This window comes from Adiantum capillus-veneris, chromosome 19 (assembly GCF_014529385.1).
Source record: "Adiantum capillus-veneris isolate H3 chromosome 19, ASM1452938v2, whole genome shotgun sequence".
Taxonomy (NCBI): domain Eukaryota; kingdom Viridiplantae; phylum Streptophyta; class Polypodiopsida; order Polypodiales; family Pteridaceae; genus Adiantum; species Adiantum capillus-veneris.
The window spans coordinates 63,218,812-63,229,174 of record NC_140949.1 but is presented as its reverse complement, the minus strand read 5'-3'; positions in this window follow the sequence as shown (position 1 = coordinate 63,229,174).

Below are 10,363 nucleotides of genomic sequence, written 5' to 3'. Positions count from 1 at the left end.
TTGGGGTGCAAAGTATGGAATCATACTCCTCTCTGGTATCGTTTCATCTCTCGTTATCGCTCTAGGAGGAAATCCAGGTGGTGGTCCCCTCTTTGGAATTCTCTTAGAGGTTCATGTGTTTTGTGGATGTATCGGAGGTCCTTCATTGATCAAATATCCACTCATCTCTAATTTGGTTCGTGGATTTGTGCTTTCTACAGCTCTATATTCTCATCCATACTTGTCAACAAATAAAGATGTCCATTGTCGGTCGACCTCGTATGTATAGACATATAAGATCTTGTATTCTGTCAGCTCATCTGGGTAAGGCTCTAAGCAACTGTAAAGGTTGAATTGATTTCCATTAATATATCTATATAGTCCTTCACTTTCATGGTTATACGTCCAAACCTACTCCACAAAATTGGTCTTTATGTACTGTAGGTTTGGAAGATCAATTCTGGGCGGGTGCTCATCTATCCTTGCAATCCATGTGCTTGTATAAGCTGAGTCTGAGTCTGATGTAGACATGAATTCTAGGCTTAATAGCTCTAGCTTGATGTAGTAATACCTCTCTCAGTGTGTTCAAGTGTTTTGGTCAGGGAAAATTCAAAACTATGTCCAAAACTGTGAGCGTTTTCCCACAATTCTCTCAAATTGTCGGTTTTAGACACCCCTGACTTCCGGATGCATTTTGAGGCCTTAAACAGCGTTTTTTCAGAACTTTGGTAAAAATGTATGCCATTAGCAACCATTTTGGTCAATTTACTCTAAGATCTGTAGTGCTGCTCTCAAGCTACGTTTTGATATAAAAAAATTGGAATCGGAGTCCGTATGTGAAAGTTATGACCAAAACAGTGAGATGTAATTTGGAAAGTTGCTCTATCGATGTTTTTGCAAGTGATCAGTTTGAGCTCAAAATTGGTGTGTGCACTCCTTAGGCAATGATAAACCCAGTGGTATACTTGGTTTCAAAAATTTTCTCAAAATTTTTTTCTCAGTTGTCTATCGTGATAGACTCACCAAGTACCCCTTGCAGATGTCCAAATGCACTCAAACTTTGTGTACAGGGTATAATGGGCCTTCTAAACCCAAATATGAAGTCAGATTTGAATTTTGATTTTTCTACAGTGAATTTCTGAGTCTATCGCGATAGACTCACCAGAGTGTTACTGGGATACAATTTTTCAACTGTTTTTACAGCTTTGAGTTCCCCCTTCTCTTGAGATACTACTCACCAAGTTTCAACCAATTTGGAATACTTTTCCTTTGTAACTTGCATCAAACAACAGTCTCTTTTTTGATCTTATGAAGTAATCCACTTAGATGCACTTCCAATGCTCCAAATTTATTCAAATTTTAACCATAGGCTCACAACAACATGTAGAACAAGGCCCTAAGGTCAATTTTCAAAAATTTCAATTTTTTGTGAAAAAACCCTAGTCTATCGCGATAGACTCAACAGATTCTTCAGTTTTGAAAATTTTCCAGATTTCTCTTTACCACTGTGTTCCCTATGCTCTGTACACCTTGCTCACCAATTTTCACTTTTTTTGGACTTTTTCTTAGGTCTCTAACTCCAACTCTAGAATTCTGAGTCTATCTGATCACTAGAAATAGACTTAGGATGACTCTCCAATTGTCCAAAATCCACCAAATTTTATGTGTAACCTCTTGAGAGGCTAAACAAGCTATGCTCCAGAGGGTTTTGAAAATTTCAATTTCTTTGGCCCTACTTTGAGTCTATCGCGATAGACTCAGCAAGTACCTCTTTTATAGGTCAAACTTGAACTTTGACTATACCACTATGTTCCAACACCTCTCCTTAGTCCTCCTACCAATTTTCAAGTGGTTTGGACTTTTACTTTGTCAGTTAGACCAAATCTGGTGTTTTCTACAAGTTGAATCCTCTCAAATGGTCTTAGGCCCACTTTGTGATGTCCAAATGACTTCAAATTTTTTATGTGTGCTTGATAGCACCTTTCCAAGCTATGCCACAGAGGTTTTTGAAAAATTCAGTTTCTATCACTGGGTTCTTAGTCTATCGCGATAGACTCACTAAGTATGTCAAAATGACATTTTTTCCAAAATTTCTCTTCACAAATGTGTTCCCTACCCTCTGTAGATCATGTATACCAAGTTTCACAAGGTTTGGAAATTTGGTCAAGTCCCTTTACCCAATTTGTCTCTGAAGTCTGACTCAAAACACCAGACTTGAGGTTTGGTGGTTAAGCAGGTGTCCAAGTACACTCAATTTTTGGGAGCAGCCTTGTATTGATGTGTTTTACCTGTGGTGTGAGGGGTTTTGCCTATTTGTGAGTCTATCTCCAATTCACCAGTCTATCGCGATAGACTGGGCGGAGAGCCACTGGGAAGTGATTTTTTTCTCTGTTTTTGGACAGTTTGGTTCCCAATGCCCTTAGAAGCCTATCCCCAAAGTTTCATTCAATATGGACTTCTTTTCCTTTGGATTCAAGCATTTCACAGTTCACTTCCTTATACTCAGAAAAAGAAAATTCCCACTTATATGCACAAGCACTGATGCAAATGCTTTGAAATTTCACATACAAGCTCTAGAGCATTTGCAAAACAAGGTCATATGCAAAACTTTTTTTTTTTTTTTTTACAAATTTGGTTTCAGATTTTTGTTTTTTGGGTTTTTTTGGGGGTTTTTTTTTTTGGATTGGACCAAATCTGTGCTTTCCCCCTACCTTAAGGTCTCCAATGCAAAAACAAGCACTCAAATCGGCTTCCAAACGACTATTTTAGAGCATTTTTACCAAAATAAGCACAATTCCGCCTTTTGTGTTTTCAAGCACATTTTCATGTCAAAATTGCTCTAGATCAACATCAGATGTCCTACACTACCTAAAGTCCTACTTTGGATGGTTGAATGGTTGTTTTTGCTTCTGGCAAGCAAACAGCCTCCTGCTTACCTTTTGCGTTTTTCTTTGCGTTTTTTTTTTTTCTTTCAAGTTCTTCACAACCATAAGTCACAACCAAACACACAAACCATAAAACCAGATCTAAACACACAACAAAATAATATAACCATACCTCAACCTCATGGTGGACCACCTCGGCGAGACGCAGGCTCCCTGGCTATCTCTCAGTCAAGAGATCCGCTCTCTGACTTCCCACTAAGAAGGCAAATGGTGACAACACTCTAGAAAACTCTAGAGAAACGCTATACTATTAAACACGAGTGATGCGGTCTATGCTAGTTTAGGCGCTTCGTCCCCGACAGCGGCGCCAATGTTAGCAGGTACGCCGCGACGGACGATGGAGCACAGCGAGAACACAAACCAACAAACTGTCAATCCGAGGACGTAGCTGACCCGACTAGGGCATGGAGGCAATCTCTGGGTTGTCAACCCTGAGCTAGACACGAACAACACTCTACAGTCACTAATCCTACCACAACACTACCATAAAGCAAAGAAACAGACAACGCATCCTACGAAACACTACAAGCTCAAAACAGTCTCAAATCATATTAGAATGACTCGAAATCGGAGGGTAAGACTCACAAGGACATATCCTATGTGGCCAAACACCTAAACCCTGAAAACCATAACTGTAAGGTCTCTAATCGCTGTCGCGATAGGCTCAAAAAAACAATTTCCAAAGTGTCCGGAACTGATCTACAAAGACATCAACACAAAGAGCTTCTCGCCCTGATTCTAACGACTACTCGATCATTCAGAACGGATGTCGTTTGAGGTACTTATGACCAAATATAGTTCGTAGCAGGCGGGCTCGCGATGTGGTCCTTGGCTTGCATTTCTAGCGTCGACGAGGAGAGCTCCTCGATGCTAACACGCTCCTACTCTCATATCTGCAATGTGATTAGTGTGCACGACGGTGTGTGTGCGTGAAGCTCACTAATGTGTGCTGCAGAACCCACGACTGTATATTATTTGAGATAACGTAATGTGTTTTTTACAAAGCCTTAGGTTTCAGCTTATATACAAAGCCTTCAAACCTAATGTCCAGCCAAATGACCTGAATTGTCTCTAAGCTTCTACAAAGCTTAATTACAAGAAACTGAGTTGGCTTTACTCATTATACAAGCATCTGTGGCCAAAATACAAGTGCCGATTTAAAATATGAGGTTCCCGTAAACATTACAAAAGTGGCCATAATGGCTCAAAATAATAATAACGGGATATACGATGACGTTCATGAACTCATATCTTCATGTTGCAGCATCCATCTTCATCTTCATTACTTCATCACCATCTTCATGTGGAATCTTTAGAATCTTTGAGGAATCTTAATAGAATTTTTGTGGAAACGTTGTTGAAAGGGCGTCCTTTCAACAGCATTGTCTCAAACATGAGCATAGGGCCATGTTTGCTTCACAATCAGGGAAAGATGCTTCCAAAAAGAGGCATGTACAAGAAGAAGAAAGCTCACCTCCTCTCTCGCCTAAATCACCACCTCCTCCCTAGCCGAAATCTGCTCCTCCTCCTCCTTCTCCATCAAACAGAAAACCGCCACCTCCTCCTCCTTCAACCTCGCAAATGGAGTTTATACCTCCTACGGAAGCAATCGGATACCACGAAGCCTGCCAAGCTGTTGCTGGTTTTGATTATAGGCAAACTTTAGAGGAATCAGAAAGACAGTTCCAGTGCCAGCACGTGGTGCTGAGAGAAAAGGAAAAGCAGGTACAGGAGGCCCAACAAAAGCAATCATCTGGGAAAGAGGATTTAGAGAGCCTGAGGGCACGACTGGAGCTCACAACGAGGGAAAGAGACATTGAGTGACAGCAGGCTCAGCCTCTGATCAGAGATCTGGTGGACATCAGGACAGATTTGACCGCCAAAGAAAAAGAATGCCAAGAATGGACGGCAAGAATACAAAAAGCAACGGAGCATCTTGCTTACGAAAGCGCAAGGTTTCAGAGAGTTAACAGTTCGTACAACACTGTCAAAAGTACTCTGACAACCTTGATGGCAAACCAGGAACCTGTTGGATCATTGGTCTCCACATCGGACAATGCCACAGCAGTGAACACCATAGCGGTACTGAAATCAAAGCTAGAGCAAGAAAAGCTTCAAAGACAGCTACTCTTATCAGGAATGATGGCCCAAACGGCTGCAAATGAGCAAAAGATAAAAGAACTGGAGCAACAACTCGCACAAGCAAGCGCCGAATTAGAGGCTCATAAGTAGACCGGTGACACACTGTTGAAGGAAAAGGAAGATCTGATTTTTCAACAACAAATCAGAGCAGACAAAGCCCAGAGTCAACCACGACTGTTGTCCAAACAACAAGTGTCTGATTTTCTGAAACATCACACAAGGGGAACAAGAGCACGAATTTGCAGAGCCAGATCTGGATATTAGAGATGAGCTCACTGAGAGCATTAAGGACATGCCAGAGGGACTAGCAAAGGATTACATGCTCTATGAAAAGAAGATAATGGAGTCAGCGGCCCTAGCCTACTTACAGCCAGAAGAGTAGGTGGAAGGGTTTGGCCATGAGTACCTACCACTTTCTCTGATATGCCATGAAGCAATTCTGTGGAAGGAAAAGATGTGGCCAGCCTTGCCACGAAACGAAGATGGGGGTTATGAAGGATTGCACTGACAACGGAAGAAGCCCAGATACTTGTCGACGACCACCCAAAGTGGAGGCAAAAGTGGTTGGATAAACGGCCACAGGATCTAACTAACTACCACAACGCTCCTCAGCATATACAAATAGATGCTACTTTCTGCCCAGTCCCTAAAAGACGCACGTGGAGGGATTTCGCCACATGGAAAGGCTCAAGGCAGCAAAAGTTGAACTACCTAGTCTTGACAGCGCAGCAGCCTCCTACAATAGCCGACGTGGTCAACACATTGAATTTGACAGTCACCTTGCTGCGGGATGTCCCCGTCGTGGCTTGTCAAATGCTAGTAAAGATAGCCCGGATGATTATCACATACATCCAGGTGTTTAAAGACACTGAAGGCGACGATCATCCGTGGAATCTGTTCTTGGAAAGGCACAGAGGGATCTGCTGGAATCTCCAGGATTCGCCACCACGACACATTTTGATGGCAATGTACTCCAGGCTAATGTACCTGCCTTCACACTACTTGCAAACATTCGAAGAGGCCTTTGTCACAGGGTTCTTTGAAATCGACTCAAGGATCTTCCATCCTATGGAGAAGGACCTCAAGGCACGGTACGTAGCATACCAACACACATTAAGTGAAAATCCTTTTAGACAGCATCAAGAAGCCTTGGAAGCTGTCCTTCGAACAAGAAGCTTTTCAGCAACACTTGCTTCATTCCAGCCACATCAACGGCCAAAGCATTGAACATGCACGAGGGCGTGCAAGGATAAGGAAGGGGAGAGTGTTTGACGGACGAAGCGACAAGCGGCCGTTTCTAGAGAAGGGTCATATTTTTATGAGAAACCTTTGTAAAATTGTTTGTTAAGAGAGCATCTCTAAGCTGAGAACTTGTCAAAGGATTTATGATTATTCTTCTGGGAGCATTTGTATACTAGAGAGCCAGTTAGAATTTTAGGAGCTTTTGGCCGGACAAGCCATTTGTAAAGACCTAAACTATAAAGGTCATTTTTTGTAAGTTTGAACATCATCTTTTGGAGGAGAAACTGAGAAGACAGCGTACGTTTGAGAGCTCCTTCTTGCTCCAACTTGTAATCTTCGCTATTGTGGCTACGGTAATCCAAATTCCGATTCGTTTATTGCATTGTGTTCCTCTTACTTTGCTCTTTCATTCAAGTGTAATCATTCAAGATTCAGTGCAGGTTGTTAACTACGAGTTTGAAACCATAAATCGCTATTTTGAGTCTTTATATGCGTATTTTATGTTGTTTTGACCCTAGGAGAGGCTTTAGGGACCCTAAAACGACCCATTAGAATCACCTATTCGCTGTTTTTGCTGACTTTGGGACGAGCGATCGCGATCTTTGAACCTCTCCAGAATGTTATGACAGTGATGGGATATGTTCTTGATAGTCCCTTGTAGCTTCCCTTCAAGTTTCGTGCGATTCCGAATAGATTTGCATGGTAAACGGGCGTGACAACTGTAGAGCCGTGTAGAAGGACATAGTCAGATTACTTGGCGATAGTGCGTTTGATTTGCTTGTAGAGTTAGTAGATGCATCTCATTGAGTTCACTTCATTAGGATTGACACCCTAGTGAGTTTCCACACCTCATCCTAGTCGCTTTCCTTGTATTGATAAATATGTTGATGCTTGAGAGCTATGCTATGGACGTCCTTCACGGTGACCCGCAAACAAGGCTTTACTTTCATTTATTGGTAACCATGAAACTCGATTGGAGGTGAAGAAAGTGCCATCTCAATGGAAAGCCAATCCTAAGATAATGGATACTAAAACTCTTCACGAGCTGATGTCATCCCTTATCCATTGTACATTAACTCTATCATAGTTACTGCAAATCAGACTGCATCTTTGGGATGGGGTTGGAAAAATTTTGGAAAAAATAGGGCTGATAAGTCCACAACCCAATGCTTCTCCAAACACATTGAAGACACAATCCTTGAAAAAAACTAAACATGAGCCAGTACCAGTGAACAAGGTAGGGGATTATTGTGAAGGTGAAGAAGGAAATACTACCCTGCCGGTGGAGTACAAAGAGGTTAAGTCAATAGAAATACTGGATAGTGGGGATGGAATAGCCATAGCTACCAAAGCAATGTGGGAAAAATGGGGAAAACGTGCTCTTTGAAAGACTAGAATGAAACTTTAATTGGCAGATGGGTATTTGGAAAGACCCATTGGCATCTTGGAGCAGATTACAGTAACCTCTTGAGGAATTTCATATGAACACACTTTTGCTATTATGAATTTCAAGGAGAGCAGCAATTTTGATATCATATTGGGCAGACCATTCATGGGTCAGCTCAAAATGGTGTAAGATTGGGGTTACGACTATATCTTTCTATGGAACAAGGATGTCACTACAAAAATTAGTGTCACAGATCATAGCTATAGAGATGTAGAACGAACCCAAGAGAAGACTTGAACTCCACAACTGACCAAGAAGGGGGAATACCGGCTTGCTACAAAACAAAGCTCACCAATGGACACGAGAAGCTTCCGAAGGTGAAAGTTTAAAAAGGGAAAATTGCATTCTTGATAGGACCACACAAGACGAGGCATATATACCAGAGCCTTTTCCAGAAGATATGTTTGAACCTTTTGGATGGCAACAGATACTAGCCACTCTTGATGTTTGTGTAAACGAGGTGACCCTCACCAAATTCTCCAATGAGGAAGGATATGATATCATTCCATTCCAGATATTAGGTGTCAGTCTAAATCCAAAGTTAGAGTGGGAAGTCCTTGATAAGGAGGGGATTGCCGATTGCCGATGCATAGTGGATGAAATTTCAGTAAGAGACCTTGACCAGATGAATGAAGATCATTTCCAGGACTCGATTGATAAGTTGTTAGAGGACAATGCAGATGATGAGATGTCTAGTAGCTCAAGTCAGAACATTGAACGGCAGGATTGACGAGTAATGTACTATGATTTCCCAAACCAAAATTCTCGAAGACAACGCAGATATCGAGATAAACGCATAAATAACCAAAACAAGCACAACAAAGACTCAATACCTCTATTAATCAACAAAACATAGTAATTAAGGTTCGTAGAAGCAACGGACTACCTCAAAGACGGGATATCAAAGAGATACATGAAACCTGACTCAACCAAAACAAAATCGAAAAAGGAGAACACACAAAAACTATTAAAAGAGATCAACTCAAAGAAATCAATGAAGTTGTCCAAAATGGAGTGCAAAATCAAATACAATGAATTGAAGCAAGCCTTGAAGGAAGTTTTGACAATAGAAATGGAAACTGACGAGGAATCGAACGATGATAAATTTGGTGCACCTTCTCACTACAAGAAGTATACTATTTAGGATAGAAAAATCGTGGTGCAGAAACCCAAACAAGATCCCAAAGAACAAGGAACTTCATATGATGGGCATGAAAAAGCCAAATGCATCAAGTTAGCAGAAACAGGCGAGGAGCCTAAACCGGCATACATCGCCAAGGACCTTACTGACGAAGAAGAGCGACTTCTAGTCGATACGCTTAGACAATACAAAGATGTCTTTGCATGGTCATACAAAGATCTAAAGGGGATAGATCCTGAGATCTGTCAGTACACGATACCCCTTAATAGTGATGCCAGACCATGCAGACAACGTCCTTATACATACAATGAGACTTTTGCCAAGAAAATTAAGAAAGATATGGACAAACTGAAGGATGCCGAGTTTATCTACAAGATTGAACACACGGATTTGGTATCCCATATTGTGGTAGTACCCAAAAAGAATGCAAACTACATGTCTGTGTAAACCTCAAATAGGTAAATGCAACCACCATCAGGGATAACTATCCACTTCCAATAATGGATCATGTTATTGAGAGGGTAGCAGGGAAAGAGGCCTATAGTTTTATGGATGGGTTCTCAGGCTACAATCAGTTGACAATTAAAGCAGAAGATCAGCATAAGACAGCTTTTGCAACAGAGTGGGGTATATTTTTCTACAAGGTAATGCCTTTCGGCCTGACCAATGCCCCTGCTACATTTCAAAGACTAATGAGTCGCGCATTCAAGGAATATCTCAGACAATTTTTGAAGATTTACATGGATGATTTTTGTGTTCACTCTCATCGAATAAGTGACCACATAACTCATCTAGGAAAAGTCTTTGAAAAATGCAGAACGTATCATATTTTCTTAAACCCGGAAAAATACGTCTTCATGGTAAGACAAGGTAAAATTTTGGGCCACATTGTGTCCAAAAACGGAATTTCAACTGATCAAGAGAAGGTACAAATAATTGTTGCACTACCGAGACCAACGAAGTTGAAAGAAGTGCAGGAATTTATGGGGCATTGCGAGGACTACAAGCGTTTCATATACATGTATGATGTAATAGCTAAGCCATTGTATGCCCTCATTGCTAAGTTCAAATGGACGTAAGAATGAGAGCAGGCTTTCCAAAAATTGAATTAGTAATTAATTTCTGCTCCAATTTTGCAAGCCCTTGACTGGAGCGTCTTTCATGTTCATGTTGATGCATCAGCCTATGCCATCAGATGCATATTAGCCCAGCCAAGAGAGAAGAAAATGTATTTTTCCATTTGCTACTCTAGTCGGCAGCTAAACAATGTAGAGAAAAACTACACCACTATGAAAAGAGAAGGTCTGGGAATGATAACTACTATCAAAAAATTTAGACACTACCTTCTTGCAAACAAGTTTGTTTTCTTCGTGGATCACCAAGCACTGCTATATCTAGTAAATAAACATTGCAACACTGGAAGAATTGTTTGCTGGTTTATATTATTGCTTGAGTTTGACTTTAGGG